This window comes from Cavia porcellus, unplaced genomic scaffold (assembly GCF_034190915.1).
Source record: "Cavia porcellus strain 051 isolate PalLab524CR breed Dunkin Hartley unplaced genomic scaffold, mCavPor4.1 scaffold_5, whole genome shotgun sequence".
Classification (NCBI taxonomy): Eukaryota; Metazoa; Chordata; class Mammalia; order Rodentia; family Caviidae; genus Cavia; species Cavia porcellus.
In genome coordinates this window covers 90,061,295-90,082,223 of record NW_026947488.1, presented here as the reverse complement: position 1 = coordinate 90,082,223, position 20,929 = coordinate 90,061,295, and the positions used below count along the sequence as shown (strand labels likewise).

The 20,929-nt window shown below is 38.9% G+C and overlaps 2 long non-coding RNA genes across 11 annotated transcripts in view; one reads left to right on the top strand and one right to left on the bottom strand.

Moving 5' to 3' along the window:
- Positions 1 to 20,929, bottom strand: part of LOC101788210 (uncharacterized) — a 338,370-nt gene that overhangs the window by 61,021 nt on the left and 256,420 nt on the right. For 7 of the 9 annotated variants that reach the window (XR_010047658.1, XR_010047664.1, XR_010047667.1 and 4 more), the window contains one exon: positions 12,574 to 14,416. The exons of 1 other annotated variant lie outside the window; for it this stretch is intronic. This is a non-coding gene — a long non-coding RNA (uncharacterized LOC101788210). The remainder of the gene's footprint in view (positions 1 to 12,573; positions 14,417 to 20,929) is intronic. One more of the 9 variants, XR_010047662.1, reaches the window with a different exon arrangement.
- On the top strand, positions 179 to 8,812 carry LOC134476141 (uncharacterized). 2 transcript variants are annotated; one of them, XR_010047656.1, is made up of 4 exons: positions 179 to 379; positions 740 to 1,827; positions 2,498 to 3,114; positions 4,832 to 8,812. It is a non-coding gene; the product is annotated as an uncharacterized LOC134476141 (long non-coding RNA). The 2 variants fall into 2 exon arrangements; XR_010047655.1 differs by having other exon boundaries at positions 2,498 to 8,812.

The following is a 20,929-nucleotide window of genomic DNA, read 5'->3' as shown; positions in this document are numbered from 1 at the left end:
CAAAACTTCCCCCATTGTTGCAAATAACCTCAAAACATCCTCCCAGAGCTGTTTTTCCTTGTGGTCTCGCTGTGTAACTATCACCTGATGTCCATCAAGATATGATGTAACAAAGCAAATTCCTGTGGTTTTTAGGCTTTTTAAATACCCCAAACCTCTCCCAGTCAGGGCACTAGTCTCCTAATTGCTACTAGGGACTATGTCGCTGGCCAGCTAAATTAAACATGTGGTTTTTTATTTCCCTTAAGTCCTCTAGTGTCTTTTTGATTTTTGGATCCAACTTGGATTGATTTTGGCAGGGGGCTGCCTCATTTGGGGGCTCGTCCGGGATGGAATAACAGCCCACTGGCGCAAATTCCAGAGGACCGATTGGTAAAGAGTAAGTACTAGAGGCTCTCCCTTTGATTTGGGAATCGTACCACAAAGTCTTGTTTTAGGAGGGGATGCCCTGGCCTTTGTCAGATCCTTGTTGGCAATCCTGGATCGTCTGCTTTGGAGTCTTTTGGCTCATTTGGATCCTAGACCCCAGCAGGGCTACACTCCACTTTGATATTAGAATTTGAGGGGAAGCCTCCAGCCTAATATTTACATTTTTCCTGCTAGAGCTAGAGAAAAACTGTTTTGAATTTTTGCCAGTACTGGTGATTTTATGTTCGTGCTTTTTGTTTGCATTTTGTGTCTTTGTTCTGTGTAGTTTTGTCTCATCTCTCGCCTCTTTGTTCTAACTTTCCCTTTCTAGGACGCCTCCGGAGAGATTACATGTGCTCTTGGACTGACTGCCAACCATTTGGTCGCCCCGAGGGTGCCCACAGGTCTCCTTTGACCTCCAGCTGGTGCCCAGACCAAAGGAAGAGGATCCCGATCATTGTGGTCTTTTCTTTGTTATTTTGCCTTTTTCTGTACTCAGTAAACTTTTCTATTGATTTCCTCTTCTCACAGGGAACTACAGCAGGCAGAAATGGGACAGACTAATGCTAAAAAGGCTCCCTCTCCCCCACTCCCCTTGGCCTTGTCTTAGAACACTTTAAAGAATTTAAAAGGCCTGCCAGAGAATATGGGGAGCCTGTTTTCAAGGGAAGATTAACGATTTTTGCCTCCCAGGAGTGGCCGATGGGTACACAGGGCGTGTGGCCGCCGACTGGGTCATGTGATATGGGGATACATAGTCGGTCCGTAATTAGGTTCTTGGGCCTCTTCTCACCTGCATCAGATTGTTTACATTCCAATTTGGAGAGACCTCATCCATGACGCCCCGCTGTGGATCCCTCACACGCTAAAGATGGAGATGACCGTGGCCCGACTCCCTGCCCTCCGTGCCACCGGTTCTACCTTCAGCTGAAGACCCGTAGACAATCTCCTCTTTCCTCCCTCTTACCCTCCTACCCGACACCCTCTCCTGCACCCCAGGACAGTCCTTCCCACTCTCCTTGCGCCATTCGTACTGCAGTAGACCTTGCCCGCCTTCTCCTGACAGCACCACAGCACCAGCACCCCTCTGTCCCCTCCAAGAGATTCCAAACCCCAGAGATCCTGAGAGTCCATCTTTGTATACACTCCTTTAGCCACCTCTGATCTCTATAACTGGAAGGGTCAAAACCCCCCTTTCTCCAAAGACCCTGAGAATCTAACCAGTTTAATGGAGTCTTTTCTCCACCCATAGTCCCACTTGGGATGACTGTCAGCAGATTCTGAGAGTTCTCTTCACTTCTGAGGACTGCACTGGTATCCCTGCCTTGGGACGAAAAGAGGTCCCAACAGATGACCCCCAAGAAGTGGAGCTTGTCTTCCCCTTGTCCCGCCCTGATGGGGATCCCAATATATTTGGAGGTAAGAAGGCTCTGTCTAAATATTACCAGTTATTCCTAGCTGCACTGCGTGGGGCCACTAAGGAGCCCATGAATTTGTCCAAGGTATTGGAGGTAAGGCAATTGGCTGATGAATCCCCATCAGCATTCCTAGAGTGCCTCCTAGAGGCTTATAGATTATTCACTCCAATTGACTCAAGTGTACGCGAAAATGCAAGAGCTATTAATATGGTTTTTGTGTCCCAGTCAGCCCCTGATGCTAAAAAGAAATTACAAAAGTTGAAAGGATGCCTTTGAGCCAGCTGGTAGAAATAACTCATAAGGTGTTTGATATCAGGGAGAGCTGGGAAACCTCACTAGGAGAGAACAATAAAAAGATGACCAAGGAATTGGAATTATTATGTGAAAGGGAAACTAAACAACTGCAAGGAGGAAAGCAGAGAGAGACAGGAAAGAAGCGAACCCCACTTGAGAAAGATCAGTGTGCCAACTGTAAAGAACTTGGGACACTGGCAAAAGGACTGCCCCAAATTAAAGGCAAAAAGGGAAAAGGATGCCAAGGCTTTGTTAAGTCAACAATGAGGGTGTCAGGGCTCAGATGCCCCCCCCAGCCCCGGATAACTCTGCAAGTGGGGGGAAAACCAGTAAATTTCTTGGTGGAAATGGGTGCCACATATTCTGTTCTAATTCAGTCATTAGACTCTGACTAATAACAAAGTGGATGCGGTCAGCGGCACCAGAGGACGAGAGTCATAGCTGAAGGTAATGGCCCAGTTGACTTGCCCTGGAAAAAATACCACTATGCATGAATTTCTGTGGGTCCAGAAATGCCCCAATCCACTGCTAGGAAGAGACCTTTTCTGTAAGTTAAAGGTCCAATTGAGTTTTCAGACAGAAGCCCCACAACTGACTCTAGGGGCAACTCACAAGGAACAAATCAAGGTGTTTGCCTTCCTACCTGAAGGGAAAAATCATCTCTTGCTGGGAAATGACCCCACTCCAGGAACTAACAGCCACCTCCTTTAGGCTTGGCAAATGGAGATACTGGGGGTCTGGGCTGAAAATAACCCCCCAGGCCTGGTTGTAAACCAAGTTCTTCTAGTAATAGAGTTGCTGCCCCAGGTATCTGCCATCTGCCTTAGCTAATATCCAATAAGGTTGCAGGCCCACCAAGGGATTGCTATACATATGGCTAGATTAAAAGATAATAAAATCCTTGTGCCTTATGTTTCTCCCTGGAACATGCCACTACTCCCAGTCCCAAAGCTGGGGACTACCAGCCAGTACAAGATCTCTGGGAAGTCAACAGGTGAGTGGTTACCCTGCATCCTACGGTTCCTTATCCCTACACCCTACTGAGACTTCTGGGCCCAGAACACATCTGGTACTCAGTCTTGGACCTAAAGATGCCTTCTTCACTCTCCCAGTGGCCCCAGTAAGTCAACCCATTTTTGCTTTTGAATGGACTGATCAGGGGACTGGAGTAACTGAACAATTGACTTGGACACGTTGACCACAAGGCTATAAGAATGCTCCCACTTTATTTGATGAAGCCTTGGCTAGAGATTTGATGGGGTACCAGAAAGAGGTCACACTTTTGCAGTATGTAGATGACTCATTAGTGATCACCAAAATCTTTGAAGATTGCAAGGAAGCAACCAAGGACTTGTTAATAACTTTAAATGATTTGGGATATAAGGTGTCAGCAAAGAAGGCACAGATATGCCAACAGACAGTGACTTATCAGGGGTATCAATTGCAAGGGGGAAAGAGGACCCTCTCAAATAAAAGGGTCCAAGCCATTCTGCAAATACTGGCACCAAGGACCAAGAAGCAAGTCCGTGAGTTCCTTGGTGCAGCTGGATATTGTAGGCTTTGGATATTAAACTTTGCTGAAATAGCTCAGCCACTGTATGACTTTTTTTTTATTTAAAGAGAAAAACAAAACAAAACAAAAAACCAGTAAAAGGGTACAAGTAATACAGAATTTCAAGAGAAAAAATATACAGTAAGAAATCACTAGTTAATAGATTACATATTGTCATCTCAGAAACAGTTGTCCATATTACAAAATTAAAGCATACAATGTGGACATTAATTCAGTGAGATTGCAGACAGTTCTGTTCAATGATCCAACAAAAACTCAGTGATATGGTTTTCTATCCTATACACTTAAATATACATGCAGTTATGTCCTTTAGATCACTTTCTTTCCTCTCTTTTTTATGATAAAAATTACACATTTTGGGTTTTATTACTCCCACAGTTTTTCTTTGAAGAGGAAAACAAAACAAAACAAAACAAAACAGAACAGAACAAAAAAAGACCCCAATGTGACAAAGCAAAACATAGTCAGTTAGAACAGGAGGATGGACATAGTATACAATGCAAGAAGAGATTACTAGGTGATCAACAATGGTTACCATTATGCTTCTTGCTATCTTAAAAAGAGTTGTGTGTATCATCTGGTATAACAGAATTGAACAAAACAGTACAGAACAAGACCAATAAAACCCACACTGGAGACCTTATAGGACTTCCAAAGAAGATAACAGTCAAGCCATAATGGGCATCATAGAATTCTTTAAAAGGGCAGATGCAGGGTCCACTGCAATGGACAGACATGCAAGAGACAGCCTTTTGACAATTAAGACAGGCTCTGGTGGATGCTCGCGCACTGGGACTCCCTAACATAAATAAGCCATTTTTCCTGTATGTGGATGAATTGAGAGGGATTGCAAAGAGAGTAATAACCCAGGAGCTAGGACCTTGGCAGAGGCCTATAGCCTATCTCTCTAAAAAGTTGGACACAGTGGCTGCCAGCTGGCCACCCTACCTGAGGATCATTGCTGCAGTATCTATGCTGATAAAAGAGGCTAAGAAGCTCACTTTTGGCCAGAAGGTCACAGTGATAACCTGTTACTCACTTGAGGCCCACATTCAGGCCCCTCCAGACTGATGGTTATTGAATGCAAGAATAATGCATTACCAAGCATTGCTTTTAGATCCTGACTCTGTTGTCTTAGGTCTTCAGCAGCTCTGAAACCAGCTACGCTGCTACCCAATGAGGATCCATCAGCCCTATACCATAAATGCTCCACCTTGATTGATAGCTTCCACAGCCTCCCATCTGACCTGACTGATGTACCTCAGAAAGGAGTCCCAGAATTCTTCTCAGATGGTAGCAGCTACATGCACCAAGGTAAACGAATTGCAGGGGCAGCCGTGACTTCCAAGACCCAAATTTTATGGGCACAGAGATTGGACTCTGGCACTTCTGCTCAGTGAGCTGAACTCATTGCCTTGACAGAGGCCCTGAAACTGGCTGAAGGTAAGTGAATTAACATTTATTTATATTGATAGTAGATATGCCTTCGCTAGTGTTCATGTACATGGAGCAATCTATCAGGAAAGAGGACTACTGACCTCAGCAGGGGATAAAATAAAAAATGCTCCCCAAATATTGGACCTGCTGGCAGCAATATGGTTACCTGAGAAAGTGGCTATAATACATTGCAAGGCCCATCAGAAAGGAGATGACCCCATAACCAGAGGAAACAATTTGGCCAATATGGCAGCCAAGGAGGTTGTCATAAAACCATTGGGATCTGAAGAAGGGGAAATAATAGAAGCCACCCCTACACTTTTATTGATGCTTCCAACATCAAAACCAGTGTATACTCAAAAGGACCTCCATCTGGATGCCCAGCTTCAGGCAAGACCTGACATTCCAGGAGGCTGGTATCAGTTGCCAGATAAGAGAATCTTGCTGTCTGAGGTCCTTGGACGAGAGCTTATTCAGCAAGCTCATCAGTCCACTCACTTGGGAGGATCAAAACTAGCTGAACTTTTCTGAGACCCATTCTTTATACCTTGATTGTCTAAGCTGACAGCAGCTGCCAGTGCCAGATGTCCTCAGTGTCAATTGGTTAACTCAAAACGGCTGGCTTGTTTTGGGGGAACTTCCCCAGGAGAACACTGGGAAATTGACTTTACAGAAATGAAGAAGCCAGGTCTGCAAGGACATAAATACCTTTTAGTTATGATTGATACCTTTACCGGATGGGTGGAAGCATTTCCCACCCAATCGGAATCAGCTCTCACTGTAGTAAAAGAGTTACTATATGAGATTATTCCTCAATTTGGCCTACCCTTACCTTTGGGGTCTGACAATGACCAGCTTTCATAGCCCAGGTAACCCAAAAGTTAACCCAGGCCTTTCAGATTAATTGGAAACTTCACTGTGCATACCGTCCTCAAAGTTCAGGGCAAGTAGGGAGGATGAATCAAACTTTAAAAAACATGATTACTAAGTTGTCTCTGGAAACCAGCGATAATTTGGTAAGTTTCCTTCCTTTTGTCCTCTTGTGAGCTTGATGTACTCCTTATGTGTCTGGGGTGTCACCCTTTGAAGCAATGTATGGTGACTCCCTCCCCTTATCCCAAAGCTTTCAGAAGAAAAGCTGGCAGAATTGACTAACCAAGATCTTATTAAGTCCCTACAGGCCCTTTACCCTGTAATGAACTCCATACACTGGCTGTTTAAGCTGAAACACCGTCTGGCAACTCCCCTCTTGAGTCCAGTCCACTGGCAGAACCTGGTGCCTCAGTTCTCATCAAATGTCACCACGAGACACCCTCGAACCTCGCTGGGAAGGACCCTACACTATGATACTCAGTACACCGACTGCAGTGAAAGTGACTGGCAAGATTCCCTGGATTCATCACACTCATGTCAAAGTTTTGGATACCCAAGGAAACCAATCCTCGCAGGACAATTGGACTATACATTGGACCAGTAACCTGTGAAAGCTAAAGTTAACCAAGCATTCCTAGCTATCTTAAACATGTTTTTCCTCTGTGCTTATTGTCTATTATCTGAGTGTGACTGTACTCCCTGGACAGGGAGATTGGCTTATCTATGATGAAATAACACAACAGGAGTTGGGAAGAAGCTCTGGAAATCAAAATCAGGTCACCATTGATCTTTGTGTTCTCTTTGGGAAAATGTATGAAAAGTATGTGGGCTTTGATTATGTAAAGATGTTTAAAAAAAAAACCGCCTGCTTTGGGACCAACTCAAGAACTGAGTTGATCAAATGTTGCTATACATATGCCCTAAGAGTCAACCTGCATATAGTTCCTACTGTTCTTCTGATCCTGAGCAGCAGTATTGTTATTCGTGGTCCTGTGTCACCTGGGGGCTGGATGGCTACTACACCTCTGAACAATATCTCACCCTACAGAGACTAGAGGGACCTAATAATTGTGAAAGCCCCACAGAATGTATCCCCATTCAGCTGACTTTCCTTAGACTTCCTGAGCAAAAGTGGCAACAAGGGCTTAACTATGTTCTTAAGGTTTATAAGGCAGGATATGATCCAGGCACAAAGTTTACTATCAAACATATTCCAGAGAGACCACCTCCCAAAGTCAAGCTCCATAAAAGCTCAGAAACTCCTCATCCCCCTCTTGTTAGCCCCATCCCAGAGAACACCCCAATAACTCTTAGAGCCCCCTCTATGATTGATATATTCCAGCCTTTGGAGTTAGTATCCCAGCTGTTAAATACCTCACTTAACAATAATCTCAGTACCCCATGCTGGCTTTGCTTAGCTTATGACCTACCACTACTTGAGGGATATAGTAAATTAAATGCCTCTCTAGCTCAATTGTCCTCCTCAAACATCAACTCTTGCTGTCAAATAAAGAGCCCTTGGGCCTTATGGGAAAATATAGATTTGATGGGAACAGAAGGGACCTGCATATATTTCCACCACACCCCCTAGATATTGTAATGCTACTATGTCCATTGCTATTCAGGAAGGTGGAGATAATCAATACATAACCACCCCAACAGACCACTGGTGGGCCTGCACTTCAGGATGGGTCACATGTGTGTCTAAGCAGAAGGTTACTACAAAAAGAGATGAAATCTGTGTCTTAACCTAGGTATTTCCCAGGGTATATTGGCACCCAAAGGAGGGAGGAGATAAGGCTCTTACCCACTCCAATCAAGGAAAAACTAGAAGAAGCTCAGTCCTCCCCACCATAGCTGGGATAACCATCTTCTCAGCCCTGGGAATGGGAGCTACCTCACTGGGAGTCAACCTCCACCACTATGATTCGTTAGGTAGACAGATGGATGAAGGGCTGAGGCAAATACAGAGCACCATAACTGCCTTAGAGGATTCTATAGACTCTTTGGCAAAAGTGGCCCTCCAAAACCACCGAGGACTAGACTTACTGTTGTCAGAAAAAGGAGGACTTTGCCTACCTTAGGAGAGCAGTGTTGTCTGTATGTTAACAAATCTGGGATAGTCAGGCAGAATATGGCAGACTTACAATGGAGCCTCTTAGAAAGAGAAGAATTAAGGCAAGAGGCTCCTGGTTGGATAGAACAAATGTTTAACTTTTCCCCACAGCTCACTAGCTTAATAGTGACCTTATGGGGCCGATCATGATTTTTCTACTAGCTGTTACAATAGGCCCATGCATAATAAATAAAATAACTGCCTATATCAGGCAAATGCAGAGCATCAAGCTTATGATGATGCGCCATCAGGCATATGCGTTGGTACCCCAAAACCCTTAAGGCCAAGGATTTGGACACAAAATGGGGAAAATGTTGTAAGTTATGAAATACAACTATTTCATTTGCTATAGCCTAAGTGCCACTTTGACTGTTTTGTAATATGCCAACTTTGCTAAACCTTGTTGGCCTGTAACTGAACCCTTGTGGTTAAAATTTCCCAGGAATGTTTGTACAACCATGGTCAGGAGATAACTTCAAAACTTCCCCCAGAGTTGTAAATAACCTCAAAACATCCCCCCAGAGCTGTTTTTCCCTGTGGTCTCAGCTGTGTAACTATTATCTGATATCCATCAAGATACGATGTAACAAAGCAAATTCCTGTGGTTTTAGGCTTTAAATACCCCAAACCCCTCCCAGTCAGGGCACTAGTCTTCTAGTTGCTACTAGGGACTACGTCGCTGTCCAGCTAAATTAAACGTGTGGTTTTTTATTTCCCTTAAGTCCTCTGGTGTCTTTTTGATTTTTGGACCCAATTTGGATTGATTTTGGCAGGTGGGCTGCCTCAATATGGTTCGTGTTCCTAGTCCCTGATTAACTGGCTCCTAGGTAGAAGGGACTTCATAGCTCCGCCAGGGAAAATCTACTCATCTCATGGTGACCAGAAAGCAGAGTGAGAAGGGAATTTGGGTAGGAGTTTGCACGTGGTAATGGCACATTTAGCTCTAAACTGATCCATGGATCAATCCACTAATGACTGTTACAGTGTCCCCATGATTCAATTTCCTACTAAATATCTCACCTCTGCATGTAGGACACCTTTGAGAACACACCAGATCTAAACCACCACATTTCCTCGTCCCTCCTCCCCCTACAGAATACTCATATTCATCTCTTTATTCGAAGTCATTTAGTCCATCTCTAAGAGCTGTCAAAGTGTTAATTCCAGAAGCTGAAACATTCATGCCAAAAATTTTCCCTGAAAATCAAAACATGTATTCAACAAGAGCACCTGTAAAAAATAAATAGAAGCTTAAGCTTTGCCAAGACATGATGACATAAACACTACAATTTCAAAAGAGAAGGGGAGGCTATAAAGATATGAGACCAAAGCAAGCCTTAAACTCAAGAAGGCAAACATTAAATTCTATAACTCTGGTCTAGCTCCTGGGGCAAGGTGTGGTAAATATAACCTCCAAAAAGTGTGGAAGGCCCTGTACCTATGGCATTGCCAGGTGCTCTTTTGACTTTGCTCACTGCTTCTGGCTTTCCTCAGCAGACACTCCATGTTCCTGGCTTCTCCAACTTCCTGTGGTCTTCACTGACTTTTTCTTTTTTTTTTTTTTTCTTTTGGTGCTGTGTATTGAACTCATGACTTCATGCTTGCAATCCATTGACCTTTTTTCTTTACTCTTACTTTCATGTCCTACCTTCTAAGGGGCAGACTGCTTATCTATCTCTGAAATCTGAACGAAAGTCTCTCTGCCTCAACAGCTCTTATATTCTACATTTCCATAAAACTAGCACTGTTGAACAATGACAAGTTCTGCTGGCAGCTCCAGCAGTAGCCTGGACCCCTCGAGTCATATTTGCAGAGGCCTGTGCATGCCTGAATGGCTGAATTCTTAATACTTTCGTCTTTGACCTAAAATGAACAGAGCATGTTGAAGTTTCTTTTGAAATGAAAGATTTATAAATTTGTCTGGTATTCCTGTGATGCTCTTAAATCATCTTTCCTATGGCCCTGATGCAAAATACTTGGCTCTTTTTAATTTATTTTTCATTTTTTTAATACAAGGTCTTGCTGTTTCTGAAAATAAGACCAACCTGGAAAATAAATTCTAGCATGATTTTAGATGAAACATCTCCATAACTTCTTTTCCAGGTTGGCTTTATTTCAAGGAAACAGAATATGTAGTCTAGGGTGGTCTTGAATTCCTTATGTGGCCCAGACCAGTCTTGAGGTCATAACAAGACTCCTGTCTCCACCTTTCAAGTACTAAGATTACAGGACTGTACCACCACACCTGGAGAGGCTTTTTAAATGTTAATCTTTTCAGAAATCTTATCTTTTCTTCGCTATAACTTTGAAGGTGCTTCCTTTCTTGGAATACTGAAAAGCTCTAAATACACTTTTTTCTTCTGTTTCTCAGTATAGAATGCATTAAAAGCAATCAGTACTTATGCTACACTCTGAATATTGAGATAGCTTAAAATTTTTCTTTGGTGGGTTAATTGTTGACTGCCCTTAATATCAGTTCCCCACGAAGTCTAAGGACATGGGTAAAATGTAGACAACTTCCCTGAACATTTGAGACTCAAGTATAACTTCGAATACAGTCCTTTTTCCCAACTGAAACCTAATGAGCCTGGCCTTTATCAATTAAATTTCTATTAGCACTCTTGTCTACTGGGCACCAACAAAAAATCTCTATCTTTACTCTTCTTCAGTATTCTATAATTTCTCTAGTTAGTATTTGAAAACTTTTTTCCAATCTCCTCTGACAAACTAGTTCTAAAGGCTTCTGCACCATGTGTCACAGCAATGACCCAAGCTCCCTAGTACCAAAACCTGTTTTAGTCAGTTTCTGTTCACTGAACACCCAACATCCACAAATGTGAAAGGAGAGTTATTTTTAGTTCACAATTCTACAAAGCAGAAATGGCATGGTATAAGTGTTTGGAGACATGATATTAACCAGGAAGCAGAATGAAAAGAGAGCGGCCAGGTAGGGAGACACCCCTTTAGGTGGCTCCAGTGCTCCACCCTCAACCAAGCCTCATCTCCCAACTGGACATTTAGTTCTGAGCTCACCCATGGATTATGATCCACTCATCTACCCGAAGTTCCACCACTACTGAACACTGAGACCTTTAGGAGATTCCCATGACCTAAACAGTAACAGCTTTGAATGCACTTCTTTACCTTGGAGCCACTCAGATGGTAGCTGTACTTTGAATCTCTCATAGTTGTGGTATGAGAGCACATGCCTGTAATCCCAGTATTTGAGAGGTTAAGTCAGCCTGGACTACATAGTGAGTTCAAGGCCAGACTGAATTACATAATGTGATCCTCTCTCAAAACAAAACAAAACAAAACAAAACAAAACAAACAACAACAACAACAACAAAAACAAATAACAAAACATACTTTTGCTGTATTCTATTCATTAAAAGTAAGCAAATAAATCAGTCATGCTTAAGAAGAAAGAATGAAAAAAAAAGCACAAATGCATTATGGGCTGCCTCTGAGGCTAGTGACTACAACCATATTCCAAAAATGTGCCTTCAATCTATCACTTACTTAAATATTAAAAGAGAAAATTAGCCTAAAGTTTTTAATAACTCTATGTGCTACTAGGCTTTAGGAAAACTTTGAAGACAACAAAATAAGTACCATAATGAAAAACATAAAACAAAGGGATAGAATAAAGTGATAAATGGCTGATGACATGAGAGGTTAGTCAGTCTGAATAATCAAAGAAATTTTATTTGAGACCTGAGGAAGTGTGTCTAAAATGGGAACTGGATGGCACAGAATTTTCCATAATTGATCAAAATTAAGACTCAGCTAATACATATGTCTCCAAGAAACCCACTTCAAATATATAAAAATATATAGATTGAAAATAAAGAGATGGAGAAAGACATACTAACACTAATTGAAAAGAAGTTAAAGTAATTACATTAATTTCAAAGGCAGTAGGATTCAAGGGAAAGAAACTATTAGGAATGATTAGGAACACTGCACAATGATAAAAAATATCAGTGCTTCACAAAGACATAACAATTCTTACTATGTATGTGCATAAAAACAAAGCATCAAAATATGTGATCCAAAACCTGGTAAAAATGCTAATTAGCTGGATTTGATTGATACATATTATACTTGTGTATTGAAATGTAAAATTATGCCTCATAAATATGTCTAACATTACATGTTACATAAAAGGGGGACTTGACACAACTTCAAAAAGTTGATGAATCCACTATTGAAGCTGTGGAGTTAAACATTCCTTCATCAATAATAACCAGTAATTCTGTATTTGAATTCAAATTCCTAGAGACGAACACTCAACATCATTATCAATAGTGCATCTGTAGACTAATTTATCCTACACTGGTAGACTAACATTCTTATTAAGAGCATTTTAAACATTTAATGAGACCAACCACATGTAGTAGATAAAATACACCTTCACAAATTTAAAAGGTTGCAAATCATTCAATACCTACCCTTGGTACTCTTGGCTCCTTTTGTTAGTTAGTCTAGCACTTGATATATTAGGTACTGTTTCCTTTTCTCCATTCCGTCGGGACATCTTCTACCTAACATCCTTTCATTTTCTCCTCCACCACATGGAAGTTCATGCTTGTCCAGTCTGAGGCTGCCATGGAAGCGTATGATTTAGTGCTTCTGTCATTCACAGGTATTTGAGTGTTCTTGCTTTATCATGGGAAAATTGAGCAATAAATGTGACCTTGAAAAATTACATGAAGCTGGTAAGGAAAATGTGCAAGAAACATGGAGATTAAATATTTAGAGATATAATTGTATTAAGCATCTTATCCTGTTTATGTAATTCAAAGTTTGAAATGACAAAAAAAAAGCCTTCATTCTATATCAGCTGTGTGGAGACAATGTTTACATAAAAAGGACAACAGTCCTCTAAGACAGTTTATAGATGAAGAAACTAAACTTCTCAGTTAAGCTCAGTTAAGAGGTTTGCCAAATATTACATAATAAGCAAAATAGAGTTAAAGCCAAAGTTCTGTTCATTTCTAAAGTAAGCCTACAGTTTTCTGTATTTTACTTATATTTCTGTAGAAGTTATAAAAAATCTACTTGTCTAAATCTACATATTTTCTCATTTTAGATTTTTGCACAGGTCTTTATTCTCATAGAAGAAAGACTTTTTTTTAAACTGGGTTAGGGGCTGGGGATTTAGCTCAGCGGCATAAGTGCCTGCCTTGCAAGTGTGTGGTTGTGAGTTTGCTCCCCGGTACCGATAAAAAAGAAAAAGATAAAACTGGTGGGCAATGAATTAATCTATAATAAAACTCCATATATTATATTTAACAAGTAAGACAAGATAGAATTCTTTTTTATCTTATGGCATTTCCTCTAAATCACACAAATAAATTAATATTCCTCATGATCCACTGTGGTTGCTATTTCAAATGGTTAGTTGAACCAGAATTTCAGTTAATTATATAGATGTTACAGAATTGAGATCCTTCAAAATATAGGAAGAGTAAAGCTTGTATAGAGGGACAGACAATAAATATTGACTATATTTACACTTTATATGCATGTATAATTGACATGTTGAAGAAAACTTTACATGTATTATCTAACTAGTAATGTTTAGAGGCATTGTTTTCAGCTTCACTCTGTGAATTAGATACTGCATTGGTCCAATTTTATAAATAACAAAGCAAAATACAGGATGCCTAATACAGTTTCTTTTCTTTTCCTTTTGCTTTTTTTTCCCTTTCTTCCTTTCTTTCTTTCTTCTTTTCTTTCTTTTTTTTTCTTTCTTTCTCCTTCTTTTTCTCTTTCTTTCTTTTTCTTTCTTGCTTCCTGTTTGTTTTGTAGAATTGGTATTCAAATCTGGAATGTTATACCACTGAGCAATATTCTTAGCCCTTTAAAAAAAACTTTTTAAAAAAAATTTTGAGACAAAGTCCTTGCTTGAATTTTGAGGCTCTCCTCAAGTTTGTGATCTTCCTGCCTCAGCCTCTTCACTGGTGGGTATACAAACCTGTGCCACTTTGTCCAATTCTAATGCACTTTAACTGGAGCAATAATTCTAATTTAAAACTTTCATTTGGTTACTTTTCTAATGTTTATCATTCATGCTTCAGGTCAGTGCATCCCAAAACTTAAGATGCATGTAAATCAGGGAGAAATCTCTTCAAAATGCAGATTTTGATTTAGTAGATATCAAATTGGATCTCAGATTCTACACTCAAACAAGCTTTTACAGTTCATACTTGGAAGAATAAGTCTTTGCAGTTTTGTAGTTTAGTAGTTGAATCTTGCTTATGAGTAAGGCCATTGTTTCAATTTCCAGCACTGAAAAATGAGAAAGAAAAAAGAAAAAAGAAGAGGAAAAAAAGATTTCAAATGGAAGGCACTGACTTTTTTTTTTTTTTTTTATCAAGATGAGTAGTATAGCTGGGGATTTAGCTCAGCAGCACAGTCCCTTCCTGGCAAGTGTACCGTCCTGAGTTCTATTTCAAGTACCAAAAAAATTAAAAAGAAAAAAAAAAAACATGAGAAGTATAACTAATGAACTTTTATATTGATTTTATGGGAACTGAAAATAAAATAGATGTTAATATTTATTAAATAATCTTCTCAAACTCATACTAGCTAACTTGGACTGTTTAAGAAACATGATTGTAACGTTTAACTTTGTGACTAAGTCTGGCTCTGTGTCAAATCAATATCTCCAAAGATCGGATCAGGATTCCTGGTTTTCTGTAAACGGTGGACAGTTTTCTCTTTGAGGCCTTTGTAAATGAACTAGTAAACTGCTCTCATACAGTTCTTTCAACACTCTGAACACAGTGGCTGTACATTCTGCCAGTGAGCTCTGTGGGAAATTCTGTTTTCTTGTTCATTCAGGTTGATGGGAAAATTCAGTTGGTAGAAACAAGGCCTCTCTTTCTTTGTCAGTTGAGAGGTTATTGGTTCTGCAGATGACAGTCATTGCTTAGCTCATGGCTTCCTCTTCAATTTTCAAATGTAGCAATAGCTGATAATCTTTATCAGCTTTGAAACTTTCTTGCCTCTTCTGTCATATCTGTTTGATGCTATCTTTGGCTTCATCTATAAACTTTTTTTTTTTCTCTAGAATAAGCACACATGGAAAATTCAGGAAAACCTCCTCATGTCAAGATCTGTAATCCTCATCACAGCAGCAAAATCCTATTTATCATGCATGTTCATATATTCAGATTCTGAGGAGGCAGCTGTGGATATTTTTGAGAGACAACTTTTTTTTTTTTTGTCTTTTTTGTTTTTTATCGGTACCAGGAATCGAACTCACGACTACCTGCTTGCAAGGCATGTGCTTATGCCACTGCGCTAAATCCCCAGCCCCTAGAGAGACAACTTTTCTAAAAGAAGTTTGTGTGGCAAGGGCTTATTTTAGTTACGTTTACTCACTACATTGAGAAGAAAAACTAAGTGATACAGAAAAAGATTTTATTGAAGAAAATAAAATACTTCTTAACTAAGAAGTTCCAGGAAGCCTAGAAAACAATGTAAAGAGATTATACAGTTGTAAATAATATCCAAGCCACACTACTAAACTACTCACAGGCTTGACTGACCCCAGTACACGGATCATAGAACATGAGTGTGGGATTTGAACGTCAGCCAATCTGTTACAGTTGCTTTGCAGACTCATGCTTTATGCTGAACTCTGTAATATTTACCAAATATGAATTTCTTATGGTGCCACTTTCCTTTTATTTTTTCTGAGTTAAAATATTGGAGAGGTGCATTTCACTGGAGGACATGTGATCAAATGTTTGTCTTTTAGCAACTAAGAAGGCTGAAAAATTTAATCTGGGAATATTCTTTGGTATGCATTTTGACAAACACAGAGAAAAAATATTTTAAATGTTTGTTTATGCATTGATTCCAGAGATCAAACTCACAACCTTGCACTTTCCAGGCAGGGAAAAACATATTTTTTAATAAGTGTTGGGTCATGTGTATATATCCTCCACATATAACCTCCTTTCCCACATGGATGACTAAGGAAGGTATACTAATAGTTCCAAACTAGAATGAGAATGATTACCCAGGGCTCTCAAAATACCCACCATACTTTCTCCTACACTTATTGGTTAATATATAATATCTACAGTTGCATTTTGAAAACATAATGTTAGTTAAAGAACCAATAACTCACAAAGTCATAAAAATTAAATCTCAAATTTTTTAAGGTTCTTATAATTCTGTATATCAGGGATAATTTAGATATTTTTGAATATTTGTAGAATTTCATTTAAACTCAGGAGTTTTCCCCCATTGTAGGATTCCAAAGCCTGACTTTAAATTACATTCATAGTAACCTGCACTGCATACATTATTTTGAGAATTTACATCATGTAAATCACAATAATGTTTACTCATATTTTACATTCAGAAAGTATTTTGAAATGCACAATGCTATCTATTTTACTGTGGAATATTAACCTAAGTATTTAATTTGCGAAGGCCTATAACTAAATTTCTTTTTACTATGGAATAGTCACTTAGATGAAGTATTTTATTGGGGAAGACCTAGGTTTAAATTTCTTTTCTTTCATGTTTGTTTTATCTTTCAAAGGTACTAATTTATATCTTAGAATTGTTTTCAAAATTAAAAGGGATAAGAATGTTGTTAATTCAATACATATTCAGAACCTAAAGGGAATTTAGCAATACTTAATTTTTAACAGTATTTGAACTGTTCAGTTGATGACTTGGGTGTTAAAATAGAAAAGGCTGGTACCTCCTTTGTTCTATCCACTACCTTCCCTTTGAATAGAACATACAGTTTAATGTACGATTGAGTTTACAAACAATTGAAAAAGTAAATTATGAAAAAATCTAATTTTTCCCAAGAACTGATTAACTCCTTTCTTGAATTCTTTTGAGACCATAATATGCAATATAAGCTGTAAAATATCTCCTTTTTAGGAAACCATGAAATCACACAACAAAAAAAACAAATGATTTGGAAAAGCTACATATTGCACATGGTTTATTCAATGGTAAGCTTGAAATTCACAGTGAAATTTACCCATGATCTTGATGATCATACTCTGTCACTTACAAATTTTGATTATTCCTGAGCCTTGAGTTACTTGCCTTAAATTCCTTTCCCTCCTACTCATTAGCTATGGGCCAAGGCATTCATTCAATCAACAGTTTCCTTAAACAGTTGCCTGTCATGTGGAGTCGGAAGCCCTATCCTGAAGCTGTGGTTCACAAAGCAAACATCATCCCAGTACTCACAAAATTATAATCTTAGGAGGAGTAGTTGCTTAATGACAGTCATTAAATTACCAAATACACATTTATTTCATTGAAGTTTGAATATGAGTTACCAAAATAAGATAATCTACTACCTACAGTGTTTATTTCTAACTCTAGAATTGAAATAAAAATTGTTTTGCAAAAGTAAATTATGGTTCCTCATTATTATAGTGGTGAGGAAAAAAAAGTAAATTATGGTCTATGCTACTTTTCATAAAAAGAATGAAGTAGAAACTGTACTAAATATAGAGGTGTTTATATTATGCTAAGATAAAAGAATATTTCTAAGATTTTGGTGGTGAATCTTATTCTTAAATATTACTTTTATTTTGCACATTGCTTCTTTGAATTTCATACAGTTTGTCAGAATTCATTCCAAACTGCACCACCTTGTAATCTTAAACAAAAGCTTTATTGACAATGTGCAATAATAACTGCTATCATGTTATTTGGAGTGATCCATAATAGTTGGGCTGATAATGCTAATGCTGGCCTTTTATTTAAAATAAGTGCACCAATACTAACATATTCTAGAAGAATACAGACAAATTATACCATCAAAATATTCTATTCTATTTTTGTTCTCCTGAATATCATTATATTTTAATTTCTTAATTTTAATAATTATCACCTTGTCCTGCTTATCTGCCTACCCTCAAACAGCACTGTAATGTGGGATGCTAGAATTTAGTTACTTTACATTAATACATTTTTCAGAATGACTATCTCAATAACAAATATTATTACTGTTGCAAAATTAAATATGATTACTTAACTCCATCTGGAATATTTTCATTAGCTCAAAACTTTTATTATCTATAAAAACAATCACTATACCATAAGGGTCTTTTTTCATTAAAAACATTATTGAAAATGTTTTGACATATTTATTCTCCAACGCTATTGAGAAATTTCAGTTAAATCACTGAAAAACTATAGCTTACAAATGAAATTTATCTTCTAAAATTCAATCATTCATATCACTTGTAGTGATTCTAAACATTAAAACTGTAGATTTCTGGCATGAACACTAAATCATATGCTTGTCTGTAACATCATATTGTCTCCATTTGAAGCTCTTATCATATTTACTGTAAGTGGCTTAGGCCATGTAACACATTTTCATTAGAATATCTCAGAGTAAATCATAATGAATCAACTGATGTCAGCAAAAGATGGTCAACATCACTATTATTTCAATACACAATGTTTTGCTCAATGTATTAACATAGTTTTACTGAGAAACAATATTTATATTAAAGAAAAAACATCACTATAACAAGTATTTTGCATAACTGACAATATTAATCATTATTTTAATAGACATATGTCATTTAACTTTTCTGATTTGGACAATTCAAAATGAAAAGTTCATGCCTAGAGAAAGCAGTTCCACGTCTTCTGCTTGACACCACAGCCATATTTGAAAAAATGATTTCGCTTCAGCTAGGTGCAAGAAATCAGGATCACCTTTACAGAGGATATGTGAGGAAAATGTGTTTCCATCATGATATTACATAAAGCTAATATTTGTACTTATTTAATCACCGCAACTGACACCAGAGAAAAGACATTTAAAATAGCTGTCACAGTAATTATTAATGATGAAATCTTCACAGTGATGGGCGCCTGTTCAATTAATGTGGCTCTCAAAGTCTGCCTAAACTTGCTTGTTTCCATCATGATATTTTTTTGGGACTCTTCTTTTTCCTGGGCAAACTTCCAGATTGGCAAACTCAAGCAGATTTTAAAATATCCTTTCCATCTATCACCCACACTTATCCTGCTTGGGAATGGATTGACATCTGAGTTCAGACAGTTGTAACTAAGCTGTGTTTCTTGGCAAAAGTTCATTTTTATTCCACTGTTGCAGGTACCTCCATTAACTTCCCTAATTCAGTGTTTTCCAAATGTTTCAAACTGTTTCCAACTACTTCAGTGCACCCTTCAAGGATCACAGCAAATGCATACCAAGAAAGGTTTGGTATCATTTCCAAAGTGTAAGAACAAAGCCATTCTCCTCTCTTTGCACATTATAAAACTTTTCTCCATAAATAAAGACAATGTCTTTTGTTTGTCTTTCTAGTTCAGGCAGAGAATACATGCTAGACTGATTGATTCAAATTTGCTTTTAAATTTAGACATTCAATTATTTCATTATCTTTAATCTAACAATTTAGCTTGTTAAATAATTTATAAATTTTAAAATTGTCTCTATCCAATCCATATATCTTTGTTCTATGCTAGAAGCAAAGTTTCTGGAAAAGCAAAGAGAAAGTAAACAATCACAAATCCAAGAATCCCTATCACATGCAAAAAGTAACCCATATCTTTAATTTGGTATAGTTATGATCATTAAAACATTACTAATGAGGTGTAGGTAACCGAATCATGGGCTACTAGAATAAACCTAAAGGGAATCTTCAAGCTGATTTGAATCAAAATTCAAACCTCCTCAGTTTAAAGGTGAAAAAAATGATTCTCAGTGAGGGAAATGTCTGACTAAAACCAAATAGCTATTTACAAACTGTAAATCTTTTGAATTCTGTGCCATGGCACTTTCTCATAGAATAATGATAAAAGCCTATGTGAATGCTCACTTAGGCAAAACCAACCCCACTAGTATGTGCTCTGACAGTGGGTCATACTGTCACCTTTTAAATAGCAAGGTGTATTTTCAAAAAATGATCAAAAGGTGCACCAAAACTCATAGTTTCCATCTGAGCACTAGGTTATCCTACTCACTATTTTATTTTCATATGCAAAGTAAGAAAAGTAACAAAATAGTATTCATTTTTAAAATTTTTTATCATACCATATAAAGCTCTGAAAATCTATGACAGTGGTGTAAGTGGGTATCTAACTTCTGAAAGGAAGTTGGTAGTCCCAGTGCTTAGAATATGTTTGCTCTGGACTTCTGGGAGAACATGGCAGACAGATAACAGCAACTACCGGAGGCTCTCTGAAAGGCTCGGCTCAGAAGTCAGGAATGATACGGACTAAGGAGACATGAGCCTGTAGAGATATGCTCTGCTGACTCAGGAACGAACTGGGCTGAGAGAAACCAACTTGGAATGCAGTCCTGGCGCTAAAATAGGAACAGAAAAGACTCGGTGTGGAGGCTGGACCCCACGCCATTGGAAACCGCAATTTGGGTTTCCTGCCGCTCGGCAGCTGGCTGCCTCCACAGCGGATCGGCAAGGAAAGACGTGCAGAAGCTCTGGGAACGGGAGTCTGCGAACAGAGTCGAAAACAGGATGGACAAGGAGGCGTACACTGACTTGTGGCGAGGTGAGTGAGAGAAACTGACACTCTACCACAGTTTGACTCCAGCGGAGGACTTTCTGGGCTTGGGCAGTCCTGTAAGAGCAAGGCGCGGTGGCGACTCCAGCCACACATTCCCCTCTCGGACGGGATTGGTGAAAAGTGCCTGGCCTGTGTGACGCTGCGGGCGGACTTGGTAGGCTGGCCTAACCCAGATCCCAGAGCCTGACGGTGGCCCAGAGGGGCGACTGACTCCCACATAGGCTGCCTATTCAGTAACTCCCT